The sequence below is a fragment of the Pseudophryne corroboree genome, chromosome 12, assembly GCF_028390025.1.
Source record: "Pseudophryne corroboree isolate aPseCor3 chromosome 12, aPseCor3.hap2, whole genome shotgun sequence".
In the NCBI taxonomy this organism is placed as follows: domain Eukaryota; kingdom Metazoa; phylum Chordata; class Amphibia; order Anura; family Myobatrachidae; genus Pseudophryne; species Pseudophryne corroboree.
This window is the reverse complement of record NC_086455.1, coordinates 43,034,896-43,053,871: the sequence shown is the minus strand read 5'-3', so window position 1 is coordinate 43,053,871 and position 18,976 is coordinate 43,034,896. Positions and strand designations below refer to the sequence as shown.

At 47.5% G+C, this 18,976-nt stretch overlaps 1 pseudogene; it reads left to right on the top strand.

The window, feature by feature from the left end:
- The first annotated feature begins 8,705 nt into the window (after positions 1-8,705).
- LOC134981666 (5S ribosomal RNA) lies at positions 8,706-8,824 on the top strand (annotated as a pseudogene).
- Positions 8,825-18,976: the final 10,152 nt, after the last annotated feature.

Genomic DNA, 18,976 nt, shown 5'->3' with positions numbered 1-18,976 from the left:
GCGCAGCAGAGAAGGCTAGATGAGCGTGGCTCCATCTGTAGAAGGGGAGGTTAGGGTTACGCATCAAGCGGTGAAGGTTAAGTTTAGGCAGCGGGGAAGGGGGGTTAGGGTTAGGCACCCAACAGGGAGGGTTAGGGTATGGTGAAGATTAGGGGGCATACTAGGGGGTTGTCGGTATTGTGATGGATGGGATGCCGCTGTCGGTATTCTAACCACCAGTATCCTGTCCATCGGCAAAGCGTACTGACAAATGCGATTTCCGAATGTGTGGGTCTGTGTGTACGTGTTCATCCAACATTCTGGTGTTGTGCAATTATCCACCGTTCCTCCAACACACGTAAAAAGTAGAAATATTATCTTAAATATAGTGGGAGACATAAAAACATGGATAATAGATAAATAGTGATTCCCCGCTTCTCACCACAAAAACAGTATGACAAAGCTTCAGGCAGTACCTGAAGAGATGTGTTCATGCAAGAAACCCCATTAGCGGGACAACATTCATCCAAGCCGATGTGCGGGACTGATCAACCGTTCTCAAAACCGCTTGATTGCAGCCACTGCTGCTCTTGGGGGTAGGGAAAGGGGAATCACACAATTGTGGTAGGGATACAGATTGTAAGCTTGGACTGATGTAAATAGCCAAATATTGGGGGTCATTTCGACCCGATCGTTCGCTGCAGTTTGTCGCAGCGCAGCGATCGTGTCGGAACTGCGCCGGCAGCAGTCGTTGCCTAGCGAACGCCTCTGAGGCAGAGGCGGGAGGGGGTTGGACGGCGGCGTTAAGCCGCCGTTTAGGGGGAGCGGTCCGGCCAACGCAGGCGTGGCCGGACCGTTGGGGGCGCGGGCAGCGGCGGCTGCGTGACATCACACGCAGCCGCTGCGGGCCAGGGAGCTACGAATAGCTCCCGGCCAGCACACTAAGGCTGCGCTGGTCGGGAGCTACTCTTGAAGTGCAAAGGCATCGCCGCTGTGCAATGCCTTTGCACTTCTGCAGGGGGGGGGACGGCACTGACATGCGGGGCGGACTAGCCCTGTGCTGGGCGTCCCCCTGCATATCAGTGTGAATAATCGTAGCTGTGCTAAATTTAGCACAGCTATGATCAACTCTGAATGACCCCCCCTTTCTCTGTAAAGTGCTGCACTGTATAAACTTATGTTGATAATTAAAAACTACATACTTCTGTTTGTTTCATTTATTGTGTTCTCTTTGCTTATTTTTATGACTGGTGAAAATGTGAAGTAATTCACAAGCTTTCTAGCACACCAGTATGTCATTTCTATATTTTACTAAACACTGGGTTTATCTTTGTACAACTAGCCAATTTTCCTCGTGGTGGTGCAGAATGTTGTTGTGTAGAGACCAGTTTATCCCCATAGTGAAAGGTGTTAGCTATTTTTAGGTTGTGTCTACAACATTTAGATGACCTCAGATCAAAGGAACATATGGGTTTATTCAGAAATGTAAGCAATTAGCATTGCAGCAGCATCTTTGGATACAGCAGAGATGTGCAAAAGTGCTAATGCCGCAGGAGACATTTGGAGAGAAAAAAACGCCTCCTGTCTGCATCACAGATACGGGTGCTACGTCCAAACACACAGCATTGGATAACCATCATGAAATCAGTCGTGATGGTCACAGCCATCCGAGTAAGCCTAAAGGGCCCTACACACTTGTTGACCCCCTGCCGAGCTGCTCGACGGCCGGCTGGCGACACGGTGGCGGGGGGAGTGAAGTTTCTTCACTCCCCCTGGCTCCATAGCACTGCACGCTAATATGAACGAGATTGTCCATATTGGCCTGCATGCATAAGCGACGGGGCACCAACGATGAACGAGCTTCATGGCAAAGCTGTGACTACTTATGTACATGTGATTTCACGGTTTTTTATTTTTAATAAATTTGCAAAAATCTCAAAAGAAAACTTTTTTCACGTTGTCATTATTGGGTATTGTGTGTAGAATTTTGAAGGGTAAAAATTAATCTATTCCATTTTGGAATAAGGCTGTAACATAACAAAATGTGGAAAAAGTGAAGCGCTGTGAATACTTTCAGGATGCACTGTATATGAAGTGTCTAGTTATAAAGTGTCAGCTTAAAATCAAATATCAACATTATAATGGTGCTAAACCAAAGGAAAACATACTACAAAGGGGCTGCATTAGATCCACAAAATTAGTAATCTATTTCTCATGCTGTAAAATCTATTCTGCATCCCCTGTATATCATCTGTGTATTAAGCTATGAAAAGTCCATACTGCAAATTCAAAATAACTTTACTCTCTCATATAAACTCACATGTTTTAAAGTTGTTTATGTAATGACTTGCTTGTAATTGGTATTGCCTCCAAGCTACTTGAGAGACTTGCCTACACACGCCTCACACACTTTCTTAACTCACACAATTTATTGGACCCACTTCAATCAGGCTTTTGTTCCCAACATTCCACAGAGACAGCACGAACTAAAGTAGTGAATGATCTGGTCACTGCTCAGTCCAAAGGCCACTACTCACTTATTCTTCTAAATCTCTGCTGCACTTTGGAGGAAGGTCTCAGCTCAGTGGACATACCTAAGCTAATAAATGCTATGTAAGCCATTCTATTCTTAGAAGAGGCAGCAGAGCCTGTGTTAAAAACTAAGGCAACTGTGTTTAACTTTAAACGTCCCGAAACAGCTGATAGAAATTATGCAAGAGGTTTGGGTTACGTCCAGTAAGAAGTTAGATTTTCAAGAAATGGAATTCCAATTATCCTCGTCCAGCTGGGGACTGTTTAAAAAAAAGGGAGGTGGCTCCCAAAGTAGATTTGCATGTCATAGATTGGTGCGAAAATCTACATTATTTCTGCTTTCAACATAAATAAATGAGGTCATAGATAGGAGAGTCGATGGTTTTCTTAAAACCATTTTCTCTGACGTCCTAGTGGATGCTGGGGACTCCGTCAGGACCATGGGGACCAGCGGCTCCGCAGGAGACAGGGCACAAAATTTAAAAGTTTGACCACTAGGTGGTGTGCACTGGCTCCTCCCCCTATGACCCTCCTCCAAGCCTCAGTTAGGTTTTTGTGCCCGTCCGAGCAGGGTGCAATCTAGGTGGCTCTCCTAAAGAGCTGCTTAGAAAAAGTTTTATTAGGTTTTTTATTTTCAGTGAGTCCTGCTGGCAACAGGCTCACTGCAACGAGGGACTTAGGGGAGAAGAAGTGAACTCACCTGCGTGCAGGATGGATTGGCTTCTTAGGCTACTGGACACTAGCTCCAGAGGGACGATCACAGGTACAGCCTGGATGGGTCACCGGAGCCGCGCCGCCGACCCCCTTGCAGATGCCGAAAAGAGAAGAGGTCCAGAAACCGGCGGCTGAAGACTTCTCAGTCTTCATGAGGTAGCGCACAGCACTGCAGCTGTGCGCCATTGCTCTCGGCACACTTCACACCAACGGTCACTGAGGGTGCAGGGCGCTGGGGGGGGCGCCCTGGGCAGCAATGAGAAATACCTATTCTGGCTAAAATACATCACATATAGCCCCTGGGGCTATATGGATGTATTTAACCCCTGCCAGGTTTTCAGAAAAACCGGGAGAAGAAGCCCGCCGAAAAGGGGGCGGGGCCTATTCTCCTCAGCACACAGCGCCATTTTCCTACACAGCTCCGCTGCTAGGAAGGCTCCCAGGCTCTCCCCTGCACTGCACTACAGAAACAGGGTAAAAACAGAGAGGGGGGGGGCACTTATTTGGCGATATTAACAATATTTGAGCTGCTATAAGGGGAACACACTTATTTAAGGTTGTCCCTATATATTTATAGCGCTTGGGTGTGTGCTGGCAAACTCTCCCTCTGTCTCCCCAAAGGGCTAGTGGGGTCCTGTCTTCTATCAGAGCATTCCCTGTGTGTCTGCTGTGTGTCGGTACGCGTGTGTCGACATGTATGAGGACGATGTTGGTGTGGAGGCGGAGCAATTGCCTGTAATGGTGATGTCACCCCCTAGGGAGTCGACACCAGAATGGATGGCTTTATTTATGGAATTACGTGATACTGTCAGCACGCTGCAAAGGTCGGTGGACGACATGAGACGGCCGGCAAACCAGTTAGTACCTGTCCAGGCGTCTCAAACACCGTCAGGGGCTGTAAAACGCCCTTTACCTCAGTCGGTCGACACAGACCCAGACACGGACACCGAATCCAGTGTCGACGGTGAAGAAACAAACGTATTTTCCAGTAGGGCCACACGTTATATGATCACGGCAATGAAGGAGGTTTTGCATATCTCTGATACTGCAAGTACCACAAAAAGGGGTATTATGTGGGGTGTGAAAAAACTACCGGTAGTTTTTCCTGAATCAGAGGAATTGAATGAAGTGTGTGATGAAGCGTGGGTTAACCCCGATAGAAAACTGCTAATTTCAAAGAAGTTATTGGCATTATACCCTTTCCCGCCAGAGGTTAGGGCGCGCTGGGAAACACCCCCTAGGGTAGATAAGGCGCTCACACGCTTATCAAAGCAAGTGGCGTTACCGTCGCCAGAGACAGCCGCCCTCAAGGATCCAGCTGATAGGAGGCTGGAGAATACACTAAAAAGTATATACACACATACGGGTGTTATACTGCGACCAGCAATCGCCTCAGCCTGGATGTGCAGTGCTGGGGTGGCTTGGTCGGAGTCACTGACTGAAAATATTGATACCCTGGATAGGGACAGTATTTTACTGACTATAGAGCATTTAAAGGATGCATTTCTATATATGCGAGATGCACAGAGAGATATTTGCACTCTGGCATCAAGAGTAAGTGCGATGTCCATATCTGCCAGAAGAAGTTTATGGACGCGACAGTGGTCAGGTGATGCGGATTCCAAACGGCATATGGAAGTATTGCCGTATAAGGGGGAGGAATTATTTGGGGTCGGTCTATCAGATCTGGTGGCCACGGCAACAGCCGGGAAATCCACCTTTTTACCTCAGGTCACCTCCCAGCAGAAAAAGACGCAGTCTTTTCAGCCGCAGTCCTTTCGTTCCTATAAGAACAAGCGAGCAAAAGGACATTCATATTTGCCCCGAGGCAAAGGAAAGGGTAAGAGACTGCAGCAAGCAGCTCCTTCCCAGGAGCAGAAGTCCTCCCCGGCTTCTGCAAAGGCCTCAGCATGACGCTGGGACCTTACAAGCGGACTCAGGGGCGGTGGGGGGTCGCCTCAAGAATTTCAGCGCACAGTGGGCTCACTCTCAGGTGGACCCCTGGATCCTGCAGGTAGTATCTCAGGGTTACAGGTTGGAATTTGAGAAGTCTCCCCCTCGCCGGTTCCTAAAGTCTGCTTTGCCAACGTCACCCTCCGACAGGGCGACGGTATTGGAAGCCATTCACAAGCTGTATTCTCAGCAGGTGATAGTCAAGGTACCCCTTCTACAACAGGGAAAGGGGTATTACTCCACGCTATTTGTGGTACCGAAGCCGGACGGCTCGGTAAGACCTATTCTAAATCTGAAATCTCTGAACCTGTACATACAAAAATTCAAGTTCAAGATGGAGTCACTCAGAGCAGTGATAGCGAATCTGGAAGAAGGGGACTTTATGGTGTCCTTGGACATCAAGGATGCTTACCTTCATGTCCCAATTTGCCCTTCACACAGGAACCTCCTAAAACCAGGGAGAGTGTCTGTGCATCAATGCACAAGAGTCCTGGGAAAAATGGTGGCTTCTTACGAAGCGATTCCATTCGGCAGATTCCATGCACGAATTTTTCAGTGGGATCTACTGGACAAATGGTCCGGATCGCATCTGCAGATGCATCAGCGGATAAAATTGTCGACAAGGACAAGGGTGTCTCTGCTATGGTGGTTGCAGAGTGCTCATCTGTTAGAGGGCCGCAGATTCGGCATACAGAACTGGGTCCTAGTGACCACGGATGCCAGCCTGAGAGGCTGGGGAGCGGTCACACAGGGAAGAAACTTCCAGGGCGTGTGGTCAAGCCTGGAAACGTCTCTTCACATAAATATACTGGAACTAAGAGCAATCTACAATGCTCTAAGCCTGGCAAAACCTCTGCTTCAGGGTCAGCCGGTGTTGATCCAGTCGGACAACATCACGGCAGTCGCCCACGTAAACAGACAGGGCGGCACAAGAAGCAGGAGGGCAATGGCAGAAGCTGCAAGGATTCTTCGCTGGGCAGAAAATCATGTGATAGCACTGTCAGCAGTGTTCATCCCGGGAGTGGACAACTGGGAAGCAGACTTCCTCAGCAGACAGAAGTCTTCCACATGACTGTGGTCCATTGGGAAAGACCAATGGTGGACATGATGGTGTCCCGCCTCAACAAAAAACTGGACAGGTATTGCGCCAGGTCAAGAGACCCTCAGGCAATAGCTGTGGACGCTCTGGTAACACCATGGGTGTACCAGTCAGTGTATGTGTTCCCTCCTCTGCCTCTCATACCCAAGGTACTGAGAATTATACGGCAAAGGGGAGTAAGAACGATACTAGTGGCTCCGGACTGGCCAAGAAGGACTTGGTACCCGGAACTTCAGGAGATGCTCACGGAAGATCCGTGGCCTCTACCTCTAAGAATGGATCTGCTTCAGCAGGGACCGTGTCTATTCCAAGACTTACCGCGGCTGCGTTTGACGGCATGGCGGTTGAACGCCGGATCCTAAGGGAAAAAGGCATTCCGGAAGAGGTCATCCCTACCCTGGTCAAAGCCAGGAAGGAGGTGACTGCACAACATTATCACCGCATTTGGAGAAAATATGTTGCGTGGTGTGAGGCCAGGAGGGCCCCGACGGAGGAATTTCAACTGGGTCGATTCCTACATTTCCTGCAAACAGGATTGTCTATGGGCCTCAAATTAGGGTCCATTAAGGTTCAAATTTCGGCCCTGTCGATTTTCTTCCAAAAAGAATTGGCTTCAGTTCCTGAAGTCCAGACTTTTGTAAAAGGAGTACTACATATACAGCCCCCGGTTGTGCCCCCAGTGGCACCGTGGGATCTCAATGTAGTTTTGGATTTTCTCAAATCCCATTGGTTTGAGCCACTCAAATCGGTGGATTTGAAATATCTTACATGGAAAGTAACCATGCTACTGGCCCTGGCTTCAGCCAGGAGAGTGTCGGAATTGGCGGCTTTATCGTATAAAAGCCCATATCTGATTTTCCATTCGGACAGGGCAGAATTGAGGACGCGTCCTCAGTTTCTTCCTAAGGTGGTATCAGCGTTTCACCTGAACCAGCCTATTGTGGTGCCTGCGGCTACTAGCGATTTGGAGGATTCCAAGTTGCTGGACGTTGTCAGAGCATTGAAAATATATATTTCAAGGACGGCTGGAGTCAGAAAATCTGACTCGCTGTTTATACTGTATGCACCCAACAAGCTGGGTGCTCCTGCTTCTAAGCAGACGATTGCTCGTTGGATTTGTAGCACAATTCAACTGGCACATTCTGTGGCAGGCTTGCCACAGCCTAAATCTGTCAATGCCCACTCCACAAGGAAGGTGGGCTCATCTTGGGCGGCTGCCCGAGGGGTCTCGGCATTACAACTCTGCCGAGCAGCTACGTGGTCAGGGGAGAACACGTTTGTAAAATTCTACAAATTTGATACCCTGGCTAAGGAGGACCTGGAGTTCTCTCATTCGGTGCTGCAGAGTCATCCGCACTCTCCCGCCCGTTTGGGAGCTTTGGTATAATCCCCATGGTCCTGACGGAGTCCCCAGCATCCACTAGGACGTCAGAGAAAATAAGAATTTACTCACCGGTAATTCTATTTCTCGTAGTCCGTAGTGGATGCTGGGCGCCCATCCCAAGTGCGGATTGTCTGCAATACTTGTACATAGTTATTGTTACAAAAAAATTGGGTTGTTTATTGTTGTGAGCCATCTTTTCAGAGGCTCCTACGTTTATCATACTGTTAACTGGGTTCAGATCACAAGTTGTACGGTGTGATTGGTGTGGCTGGTATGAGTCTTACCCGGGATTCAAAATCCTTCCTTATTGTGTACGCTCGTCCGGGCACAGTATCCTAACTGAGGCTTGGAGGAGGGTCATAGGGGGAGGAGCCAGTGCACACCACCTAGTGGTCAAACTTTTAAATTTTGTGCCCTGTCTCCTGCGGAGCCGCTGGTCCCCATGGTCCTGACGGAGTCCCCAGCATCCACTACGGACTACGAGAAATAGAATTACCGGTGAGTAAATTCTTATTTTTTTCTTGTTTTGGGCAATAAGCAGTGGCAGCTTAGGTTGATGCATTGAAGAAGGATCTTACAATAGCATCTAGAGAGCAAAAGTTCTATATTACACACAGCTATCAGGCAGCAATAAGCGGCCCTGGATATGGGTACAATTGCCTCTTAGGCTTCAGCAATAGCAACTCGCTGAGCAGGTTGGCTATGTACATGGTAAGCAGACTCAGAATCCAGGAAGGTTCTGGAGTCTTATCCTTGTTTACTGGAGATACTCTTTTTTGTAAAGAATGAAACAGTATTTTGGAGTTTCCAGCTTTCCGGTTCTTTCGGAATCAAGGAAAAGGAAAGGGTAATGGCAAACAGTCCTAATCCAACAAGTCTGGTAAGACTAAGAGGTATTGGGCTACCAGATGACCGGTTTTCAAATCTGAAGACAAGCCATCAGCCTGGGGGAATCCAGGGTGGGAGGCTGACTTCAGTTTGCACAGATCTGGCAGCAGTCTACTACAGATGCCTGGGTGCAAGAAGCAGTAGCTCACGGTTATGATCTACAGCCATACCACACTGGACATGCCCAATCTTATCTGATATTGGAAGCTAAGCAGTGTTGGTCCTGGTTATTACTTGGATGGTAAACCACCTGTGAATAACAGGTGCTGTAGGTGTTTTCAAGAAACACCCTCATTAAAAGTTGGTACCAGCCCATCTTCAGTGGAAACGAAGACCAGGGCTTTGCAAGAGGCAGTTCAGGAGTTGTTTCAGTGAGGAGTGATAATTCAGTTTCTCCTGCACAATGAGGACAAGGTTTTTTCCAACCTGTTTTTAGTCCAGAAGCCAAATGGGTCGTTCCGGCCCATACTCAGTCTCAAAGCGCTGAACAAGTACATTTGGGTGCCCCAGGTTTCATATGGAGACTTTACATTCCATTATTTTGGACATGGAGCGGGAGGATTTTATGGTATCCCTGGATATCCGGGATGCTTATCTACATGTTCCTATAGCACTGTTCCATCAGCGCTATGTCAGGTTTGCTATCCCTCCAGCATCATTTTCAGTTTCAGGCCCTACCATTTGGACTGACCACAGATCCCAGAGTATTCACCAAAATTATGGTGGTGATGGCATCTTATCTCCGTTTGCAGGGGATAAGGATTTTTAAAAGTCCATACCTCGACGACTTATTACTCCTGACACAGTCTCAGGAATTGTTCAGTGTCATCTGCAACAGACAAACAGTTTGTTACAGAGATACGGTTGGCTCATAAATTGGGTAAAGTCATCTCTGGTTCTGTCACAATGAATGACTCATTTGGGGGCTGTGTTGGAGTTGGGTATTCAGAGAGTAATTTTACCTCTGAACAAATTATCCAAAATTGACTTAAGGATTCTACATAACATAAGGTTGCTACACAGTCTAACGGTATCCATTTACGCGGTAATGCCTGTGATGGGTTTGATGGTGTAGACATTCAACATGATGGAGTATACCCCATTCCACTCGATACATCTGCAACGTCGATCCTTTATAAGTGGAAAGGTTTTTTCATCAGACAATAAAAAGCACAGATTATGGTCTTTCCTCTAGTTAGGAGGTCAATAGCCTGGTGGCTACAGACCACTTATCTGGACAATGGAGGCTTCTTTGGATTTCAGATTGGGAAACTCTAATAATGGATGCCAGCCTGCAGGGCTGGGGAGAAGTGTCAGGAAGGAATTGTTTCCAGGGGCAGTGGACCAAGGAAGAAAGTTGCCTGCCAATAAATATATTGGAACTTCGAACCATATATATGGCATTAATTAAGGCAAAGAATATCCTTCTGATGAAACCAGTTCAAATCCGCTCGGACATTGCAAGTGCAGTAGCATACCTCAACCATCAAGGAGGAACTCGCAGCCAAAACATAATGAAGAAGTTAAGGTGGGCAGAACTTAATTGTCCACAGTATTAATTCCGGGAGTCCTAAACTGAGAAGCGGATTTTCTCAGTCCACACACAATTCATGCAAACGAATGGGCTTTACACCCCAAGGTTTTACAAACTCTGGTAAATAATGGAGGTTACCGGCGATAGATCTCATTGCGTCCTGTCAGAACAACAAAGTTCCACATACGGGTCAAGAACAAAGGATCCTAGAGTGACCTTTGTGGATGACTTGTCAACTTTCATCTGGCTCATGTGTTTCCGCCTTGTGGTCCAGGGTGTTGCGAAAGGTAAGACAAGGTAAGGGTGCCATGATACTAATAGCTCCGGCTTGGTCCAGAAGACATTGGTACACAGATCTGAAGAGGATGTCGATGGATGCTCCATTGCTACTCCTTCAACGTCCAGATCTACTGTCTCAGGGTCCTGGTTATCACAAACACCTGGATCAACTGTCTTTGACGGCATGGCTCTTGAGACTTCCATCCTGAAGGTAAGAAGATTCTCAGAAAAGGTCATTCAAACTATGCTCAGAGCCAGGAAACTTTCCTCAGCTTGCATTTATCACCAAATATAGCAAGCCTATATTCAATGGTGCAGTAATCAAAAATTGACCCTTGGTTTTTCAGAGTTTCCAGAGTCTTAGCATTCCTTCAAGCAGGAATGTATAAAGGTTTATGGGTGGCTTCTTGAGAGAACAAGTGTCAGCATTGACTGTATGGTTCCAAAAGAAAATTTCTAAAATTGCAGGATGTGCAAACTTTTTTCAAGGAAATGTTGCACATTCAACCTCCTTTTTTTCTCCTTCAGTGTCTTGGGACTTAAGTTTGGTTGACGGCTAAAGTTCTCTTTCTACTGGCTATTGCTTCAGTTAGAAGAGTTTCAGATTTAGGGGCATTGTTAAGTCACCCTCCTTTTCTGATTTTTATCCAGATAGAGCGATTCTTAGAACCAAATCTGGGTATCTTCCGAAAATGGTGTCTAAATTCCACCGTTATGAAGAAATTGTAGTCTTGGTCTTCCAGGTGCCAGACCTTTCTGCGGGAGATGCATCGTTGGATGTAGTCCGTGCTTTAAGGATCTATGTGGACCGCACCAAAGACAGACACTCTCTCTTCGTTCTCTACAGATTTCACAAGAGAAGATGGCCTGGCGAAGTGGCTTTGGATGAAACTTTCAGAAGCATACTCTCAAGCTGATCTCCCTTTTCCGGCTAATGTCTCTGCTCACACTACTCGTAAGGTAGGTCCATCATGGGCAGCACAAGGTGGTGCTTCAGCATAAAATATATGTAAGGCAGTCACATGGTCTTCCATTAACACATTCATTAGACATTATGCCGTTGATACCATTGCCTCTCAGCATGCTGAATTCGGGCGAAGGATTCTCCCGTCCAATCAGGAACGTCCCCACCACTAAATTGCTTTGGGTCATCTCAATGTTATCCAGTGGATAACCTGTGGATCCTGCAGGAGAAATATACGTTATGGTAAGAACTTACCATTGATAACTGTATTTCTCTTAAGTACACCGGATCCACAGGGATCCCACCCTGACGCACCTGATTTGAGGATCCTTTTACTCACTAACCTCTTCTCTTGTACAGAAGGGTGTGCATGTGTGTTCTTCTTGCCTGATTAGGGCTCTCTATGATGCTCCTGCCTTGATCTTTGGAAAAACAACTGATTTACCTGAGCCAAGAGGCGGGGCTATATGGACGGGCCCCGTTGCATGTTGAGAGGCCGAAAGCTTTGACCGTTTGGTGCAAATCAGCTGTCGTGTCATCATATCCCAATGTTATCCTGTGGACTTAGGAGAAATACCATTATCAACGGTAAGTTCTTACCATAATGTATATTTTTTGCGGCTGTGCAGTAGTGTACAACTCTGAATCAGGCCCATGAAGCATCCTTTTTGTGTACTGACTCAATGATATTAAAGATGTACTGCCTAATATATTCAGATGCCTGCCTTATGTCAATGAGTGTTCCTCGGGAATTACTGTATGCTTATGAAAATGTCTACCTCCTCTGGGATGCAGTAGGCATCAGGTGCACTTCTATTGACAATGTATTGCACACTATAGCGGGTATCTAATTAGCTGCCATCTCAGCTAATGGATTCGGCCAGGGCTGTCCAATTATCCCCGATATGCGGCACTTCTCGGGGATTATGCTTCATGTTCCTCATGCACCTGCATCTGCAATAAACAGCCGTCAGAGCCGCGATAACACATGGGATCGGGAGCTTATCCTGCTTGACCACAGATGACTTAATTAGCATCTTGGTTATTCTTATTTCTCTGACGTCCTAGTGGATGCTGGGGACTCCGTAAGGACCATGGGGAATAGACGGCTCCGCAGGAGACTGGGCACAATTAAAGAAAGATTCAGGACTATCTGGTGTGCACTGGCTCCTCCCCCTATGACCCTCCTCCAGACCTCAGTTAGATTTCTGTGCCCGGCCGAGCTGGATGCACACTAGGAGGCTCTCCTGAGCTCCTAGAAAGAAAGTATATTTTAGGTTTTTTATTTTACAGTGAGACCTGCTGGCAACAGGCTCACTGCAACGAGGGACTAAGGGGAGAAGAAGCGAACCTACCTAACTGGTGGTAGCTTGGGCTTCTTAGGCTACTGGACACCATTAGCTCCAGAGGGATCGCACACAGGACCCGACCTCGTCGTCTGGTCCCGGAGCCGCGCCGCCGTCCCCCTTACAGAGCCAGAAGCAAGAAGTGTCCGGAAAATCGGCGGCTGAAGACTTCTGTCTTCTCCAAGGTAGCGCACAGCACTGCAGCTGTGCGCCATTGCTCCTCATGCACACCACACACTCCGGTCACTGATGGGTGCAGGGCGCTGGGGGGGGGGCGCCCTGAACAGCAATATTAACACCTTGGCTGGCAAAACTGACACTATATATAGCCCTAGAGGTTATATAGGTGTAAATTACCCCTGCCAGATTTACACAAACAGCGGGAGAAAGCCCACCGAAAAAGGGGCGGAGCCATCTTCCTCAGCACACTGGCGCCATTTTCCCTCACAGCTCCGCTGGAAGGATCGCTCCCTGGCTCTCCCCTGCAGTCCTGCACTACAGAAAGGGTAAAAAAGAGAGGGGGGGGCAATAAATTTAGGCGCAGTATATATTATACAAGCAGCTATAGGGGAAAACACTCTGTATAGTGATATCCCTGTGTTATATAGCGCTCTGGTGTGTGCTGGCATACTCTCCCTCTGTCTCCCCAAAGGGCTTTGTGGGGTCCTGTCCTCTGTCAGAGCATTCCCTGTGTGTGTGCTGTGTGTCGGTACTGCTGTGTCGACATGTATGATGAGGATAATGATGTGGAGGCAGAGCAAATGCCTGTGAATGTGATGTCACCCCCTGCAGGGTCGACACCTGTGTGGATGGACTTATGGAAGGAATTACGTGACAGTGTCAGCTCCTTACATAAAAGGTTTGACGACATAGGACAGCCGGCTACTCAGCTTGTGCCTGTCCAAGCGTCTCAAATGTCATCAGGGGCTTTAAAACGCCCGCTACCTCAGATGGCAGACACAGATGTTGACACAGATACAGACTCCAGTGTCGACGACGATGAGACTAGTGTACCTTCCAATAGGGCCACCCGTTACATGATTGAGGCAATGAAAAATGTATTACACATTTCTGATAGTACCCCAGGTACCACAAAAAAGGGTATTATGAGTAGTTTTTCCTGCATCTGAGGAATTAAATGAGGTGTGTGAGGAAGCGTGGACTTCCCCCGATAAGAAATTGATAATTTCTAAACGATTATTGGCAGCGTACCCTTTCCCGCCAGAGGATAGGTCACGTTGGGAAACACCCCCTAGGGTAGATAAAGCGCTTACACGTTTATCAAAAAAGGTGGCACTACCGTCTCCGGATACGGCCGCCCTAAAGGAACCTGCTGAGAGAAAGCAGGAGGCTACCCTAAAAGCTATATATACACACACGGGCATTATATTGCGACCAGCTATTGCATCAGCATGGATGTGCAGTGCTGCTGCTGCGTGGTCAGATTCCCTGTCGGATAATATTGATACTCTGGATAGGGACAATATTTTGCTGACAATAGAGCATATAAAAGACGCTGTCTTATACATGCGTGATGCACAGAGGGATATTTGCCGGCTGGCATCAAAAATAAGCGCAATGTCCATTGCCGCCAGAAGGGGGTTATGGACTCGGCAGTGGTCAGGTGATGCCGATTCAAAAAGGCACATGGAAGTTTTGCCTTATAAGGGGGTGGAACTGTTTGGGGATGGTCTTTCAGATCTCGTTTCCACAGCTACGGCTGGGAAATCGACATTTTTGCCACAGGCTACCCCACAGCAAAAGAAAGCACCGTATTATCAAGTACAGTCCTTTCGGCCCCATAAAAACAAGAGGGCTAGAGGCGCGTCCTTTCTGCCTAGAGGCAAAGGTAGAGGGAAAAAACTGCAGCATACAGCCAGTTTCCAAGAGCAGAAGTCCTCCCCCGCGTCCGGTAAGTCCACAGCATGACGCTGGGGCTTCACAGGCGGACCCGGGTACGGTGGGGGCCCGTCTCAGAAATTTCAGCGCACAGTGGGCTCTCTCACAGGTGGATCCCTGGATCCTTCAAGTAGTATCTCAGGGGTACAGGCTGGAATTCGAGGCGTCTCCCCCCCGCCGTTTCCTAAAATCTGCCTTACCAGCAACTCCCTCTGCCAGGGAAGCAGTGTTGGTGGCTATCCAAAAACTGTATTCACAGCAAGTGATTGTCAAGGTACCCCTCCTTCAACAAGGAAAGGGTTACTATTCCACAATGTTTGTGGTACCGAAACCGGACGGTTCGGTGAGACCCATCTTAAATTTAAAATCCTTGAACACATATATCAAAAGATTCAAGTTCAAGATGGAATCGCTCAGGGCGGTTATTGCGAGCCTGGACGAGGGGGATTACATGGTCTCCCTGGACATCAAGGATGCCTACCTACATGTCCCCATTTACCCTCCTCACCAGGAGTACCTCAGGTTTGTGGTACAGGACTGTCACTATCAGTTCCAGACGCTGCCGTTTGGGTTATCCACGGCACCGAGGGTCTTTACCAAGGTAATGGCCGAAATGATGATACTCCTTCGGAAGAAGGGGGTTTTAATTATCCCGTACTTGGACGATCTCCTGATAAAGGCGAGGTCCAAGGAACAGTTGTTAGTGGGGGTAGCACTTTCTCGGGAAGTGCTGCAGCAGCACGGCTGGATTCTCAATATCCCAAAGTCACAGCTGGTCCCGACGACACGTCTTCTGTTCCTTGGAATGATTCTGGACACAGACCAGAAAAAAGTGTTTCTTCCAGTGGAAAAAGCCGATGAGTTGTCATCTCTAGTCAGAAACCTCCTAAAACCAGGACAGGTGTCGGTACATCAATGCACGCGAATCCTGGGAAATATGGTAGCTTCGTACGAAGCAATTCCATTCGGAAGGTTCCACGCAAGGATTTTCCAGTGGGACCTGTTGGACCAATGGTCCGGGTCGCATCTCCAGATGCAGCAGCGGATAACCCTGTCGGCAAGGACCAGGGTGTCACTACTGTGGTGGCTGCAGAGGGCTCATCTACTAGAGGGCCGCAGATTCGGAATACAGGACTGGGTCCTGGTGACCACGGATGCCAGCCTTCGGGGCTGGGGAGCAGTCACACAGGGAAGAAATTTCCAAGGGCTGTGGTCAAATCAGGAGATTTTACTACACATAAATATCCTGGAGCTAAGAGCCATTTACAATGCCCTATGCCAAGCAAGTCCCCTGCTTCAAAACAAACCGGTTCTGATCCAATCAGACAACATCACGTCGGTCGCCCATGTAAACAGACAGGGCGGCACAAGAAGCAGGAGGGCAATGGCAGAAGCCACAAGGATTCTCCGATGGGCGGAAAATCACGTGCTAGCAATGTCAGCAGTGTTCATTCCGGGTGTGGACAACTGGGAAGCAGACTTCCTCAGCAGACACGACCTTCACCTGGGAGAGTGGGGGCTTCATCCAGAAGTCTTCCGATTGATTGTAAACCGTTGGGAAAGACCACAGGTGGATATGATGGCGTCCCGCCTCAACAAAAAGCTAAAAAGATATTGCGCCAGATCAAGGGACCCTCAGGCGATAGCTGTGGACGCTCTAGTGACACCGTGGGTGTACCAGTCGGTTTACGTGTTTCCCCCTCTGCCTCTTATTCCCAAGGTGCTGAGAATAATACGAAGGGGAAGAGTGAGAACTATACTCGTGGTTCCGGATTGGCCAAGAAGAACTTGGTACCCGGAACTTCAAGAGATGCTCTCAGAGGACCCATGGCCTCTACCGCTAAGGCGGGACCTGCTGCAGCAGGGGCCCTGCCTGTTCCAAGACTTACCGCGGCTGCGTTTGACGGCATGGCGGTTGAACGCCGGATCCTGAAGGAAAAAGGTATTCCGGAGGAAGTCATTCCTACCCTGATCAAGGCCAGGAAGGATGTGACTGCAACCCACTATCACCGCATTTGGCGGAAATATGTGGCTTGGTGTGAGGCCAGGAAGGCCCCAACGGAGGAATTTCAACTGGGTCGTTTCCTGCAGGGGTGACGATGGGCCTCAAATTGGGGTCCATTAAGGTCCAGATTTCGGCTCTGTCGATTTTCTTTCAAAAGGAACTGGCTTCGTTGCCTGAAGTTCAGACTTTTGTCAAGGGAGTTCTGCATATTCAGCCTCCTTACGTGCCTCCTGTGGCACCTTGGGATCTCACTGTGGTTTTGGGATTCCTGAGGTCACATTGGTTCGAGCCACTTAAAACCGTGGATTTGAAATATCTCACGTGGAAAGTGGTCATGTTGTTGGCCCTGGCTTCGGCCAGGCGTGTATCAGAATTGGCGGCTTTGTCGTGTAAAAGCCCTTATCTGATTTTCCATATGGATAGGGCAGAGTTGAGGACTCGTCCTCAGTTTCTCCCGAAGGTGGTATCAGCGTTTCACTTGAACCAACCTATTGTGGTGCCTGCGGCTACTAGGGACTTGGAGGATTCCAAGTTGCTGGACGTAGTCAGGGCCCTGAAAATTTATGTTTCCAGGACGGCTGGAGTCAGGAAAACTGATTCGCTGTTTATCCTGTATGCACCCAATAAGCTGGGTGCTCCTGCTTCTAAGCAGACCATTGCTCGCTGGATTTGTAACACTATTCAGCTTGCGCATTCTGCGGTAGGACTACCGCAGCCAAAATCAGTAAAAGCCCACTCCACAAGGAAGGTGGGCTCATCTTGGGCGGCTGCCCGAGGGGTCTCAGCACTGCAACTTTGCCGAGCGGCTACTTGGTCAGGGTCTAACACTTTTGCTAAATTTTACAAATTTGATACCCTGGCTGAGGAGGACCTTGAGTTTGCTCATTCGGTGCTGCAGAGTCATCCGCACTCTCCCGCCCGTTTGGGAGCTTTGGTATAATCCCCATGGTCCTTACGGAGTCCCCAGCATCCACTAGGACGTCAGAGAAAATAAGAATTTACTCACTGGTAATTCTATTTCTCTTAGTCCGTAGTGGATGCTGGGCGCCCATCCCAAGTGCGGATTGTCTGCAATACTTGTAAATAGTTATTGTTCCACAAATCGGGTTGTTATTGCGAGCCATCTGTTCAGAGGCTCCGTTGTTATCATACTGTTAACCGGGGTTCATATCACGAGTTGTACGGTGTGATTGGTGTGGCTGGTATGAGTCTTACCCGGGATTCAAAATCCTTCCTTATTGTGTCAGCTCTTCCGGGCACAGTATCTTAACTGAGGTCTGGAGGAGGGTCATAGGGGGAGGAGCCAGTGCACACCAGATAGTCCTGAATCTTTCTTTAATTGTGCCCAGTCTCCTGCGGAGCCGTCTATTCCCCATGGTCCTTACGGAGTACCCAGCATCCACTACGGATTACGAGAAATAGAATTACCGGTGAGTAAATTCTTATTTTAACCACATATGCTCACGCATGATATCTTTAAAAGTTAGACTGTTAAGGGCTTTAAGGACCAAATGGATCGATGTATCAAGCAGTGAAAACAGTTGAGTGGTGGAGACATTGCCTATTGGTAGCTAAGGGCAACTTCTCCACTATTTTCACTGCTTGATAAATCAACCCCAAGTTTGGGAAACAGTGTTGTAGAGAATTAAAATGGAAAAATATAATTACCACAAAGAATTAACTCCTTGGTGCTGAATACGGCTGATCGGAAACCAAAATAACCATTTTAGAGAGACCAGACGCTTTGGTTTAAGCAGTTTTGTTTGTTTATTTTATGCATTAAGAGGGAAAACTGCATCATAAGTAAAAATGCTACTGCTTAAAACATAAAAAAGTCATGACAGGGCTTCTGCAAAATGTTGATATTTAAATCTGTTGGGAATTAGAATTTTTCCGTCCCCCCCCCCCCCCCCTTTTAAATAAAGTTACCCTCCGCAAAGAGAAAATAAATCTAACTGCATTACATAATCATACAGTAAGAACAATAATAATAATAAAATAAAAAAAGTTACGAGTAAGCAATCTATAACCAGGTACATTCATGTGCAAAAGACAAGATAAAGAATTTCTTTTTTTCTTCTTTTTTTTCTATAAAAATAATAAAAGTAACAATACAAAATGGGGAACATTACAATAGGAATAATAATAAAATAAAAAAATGTTCAATTTATAACGCCTTTACATTATTTAATAAACCTTCAGGTTCTGTTAAACATTTTTTTCTGTATGCAGTCTGTAAAATTCTTCACATGATGCCATCTGCTGGTCGTATGGCAGCAAGTTTACACACACTTTTACAGTGATACTTGTCCTTTTTAAAACTGTGAATGATAAGGGATACCTGCAATCAAATATCACTTTAAGTTCTATAAAGTGTCATGTGTGAAAATATTAAATAAA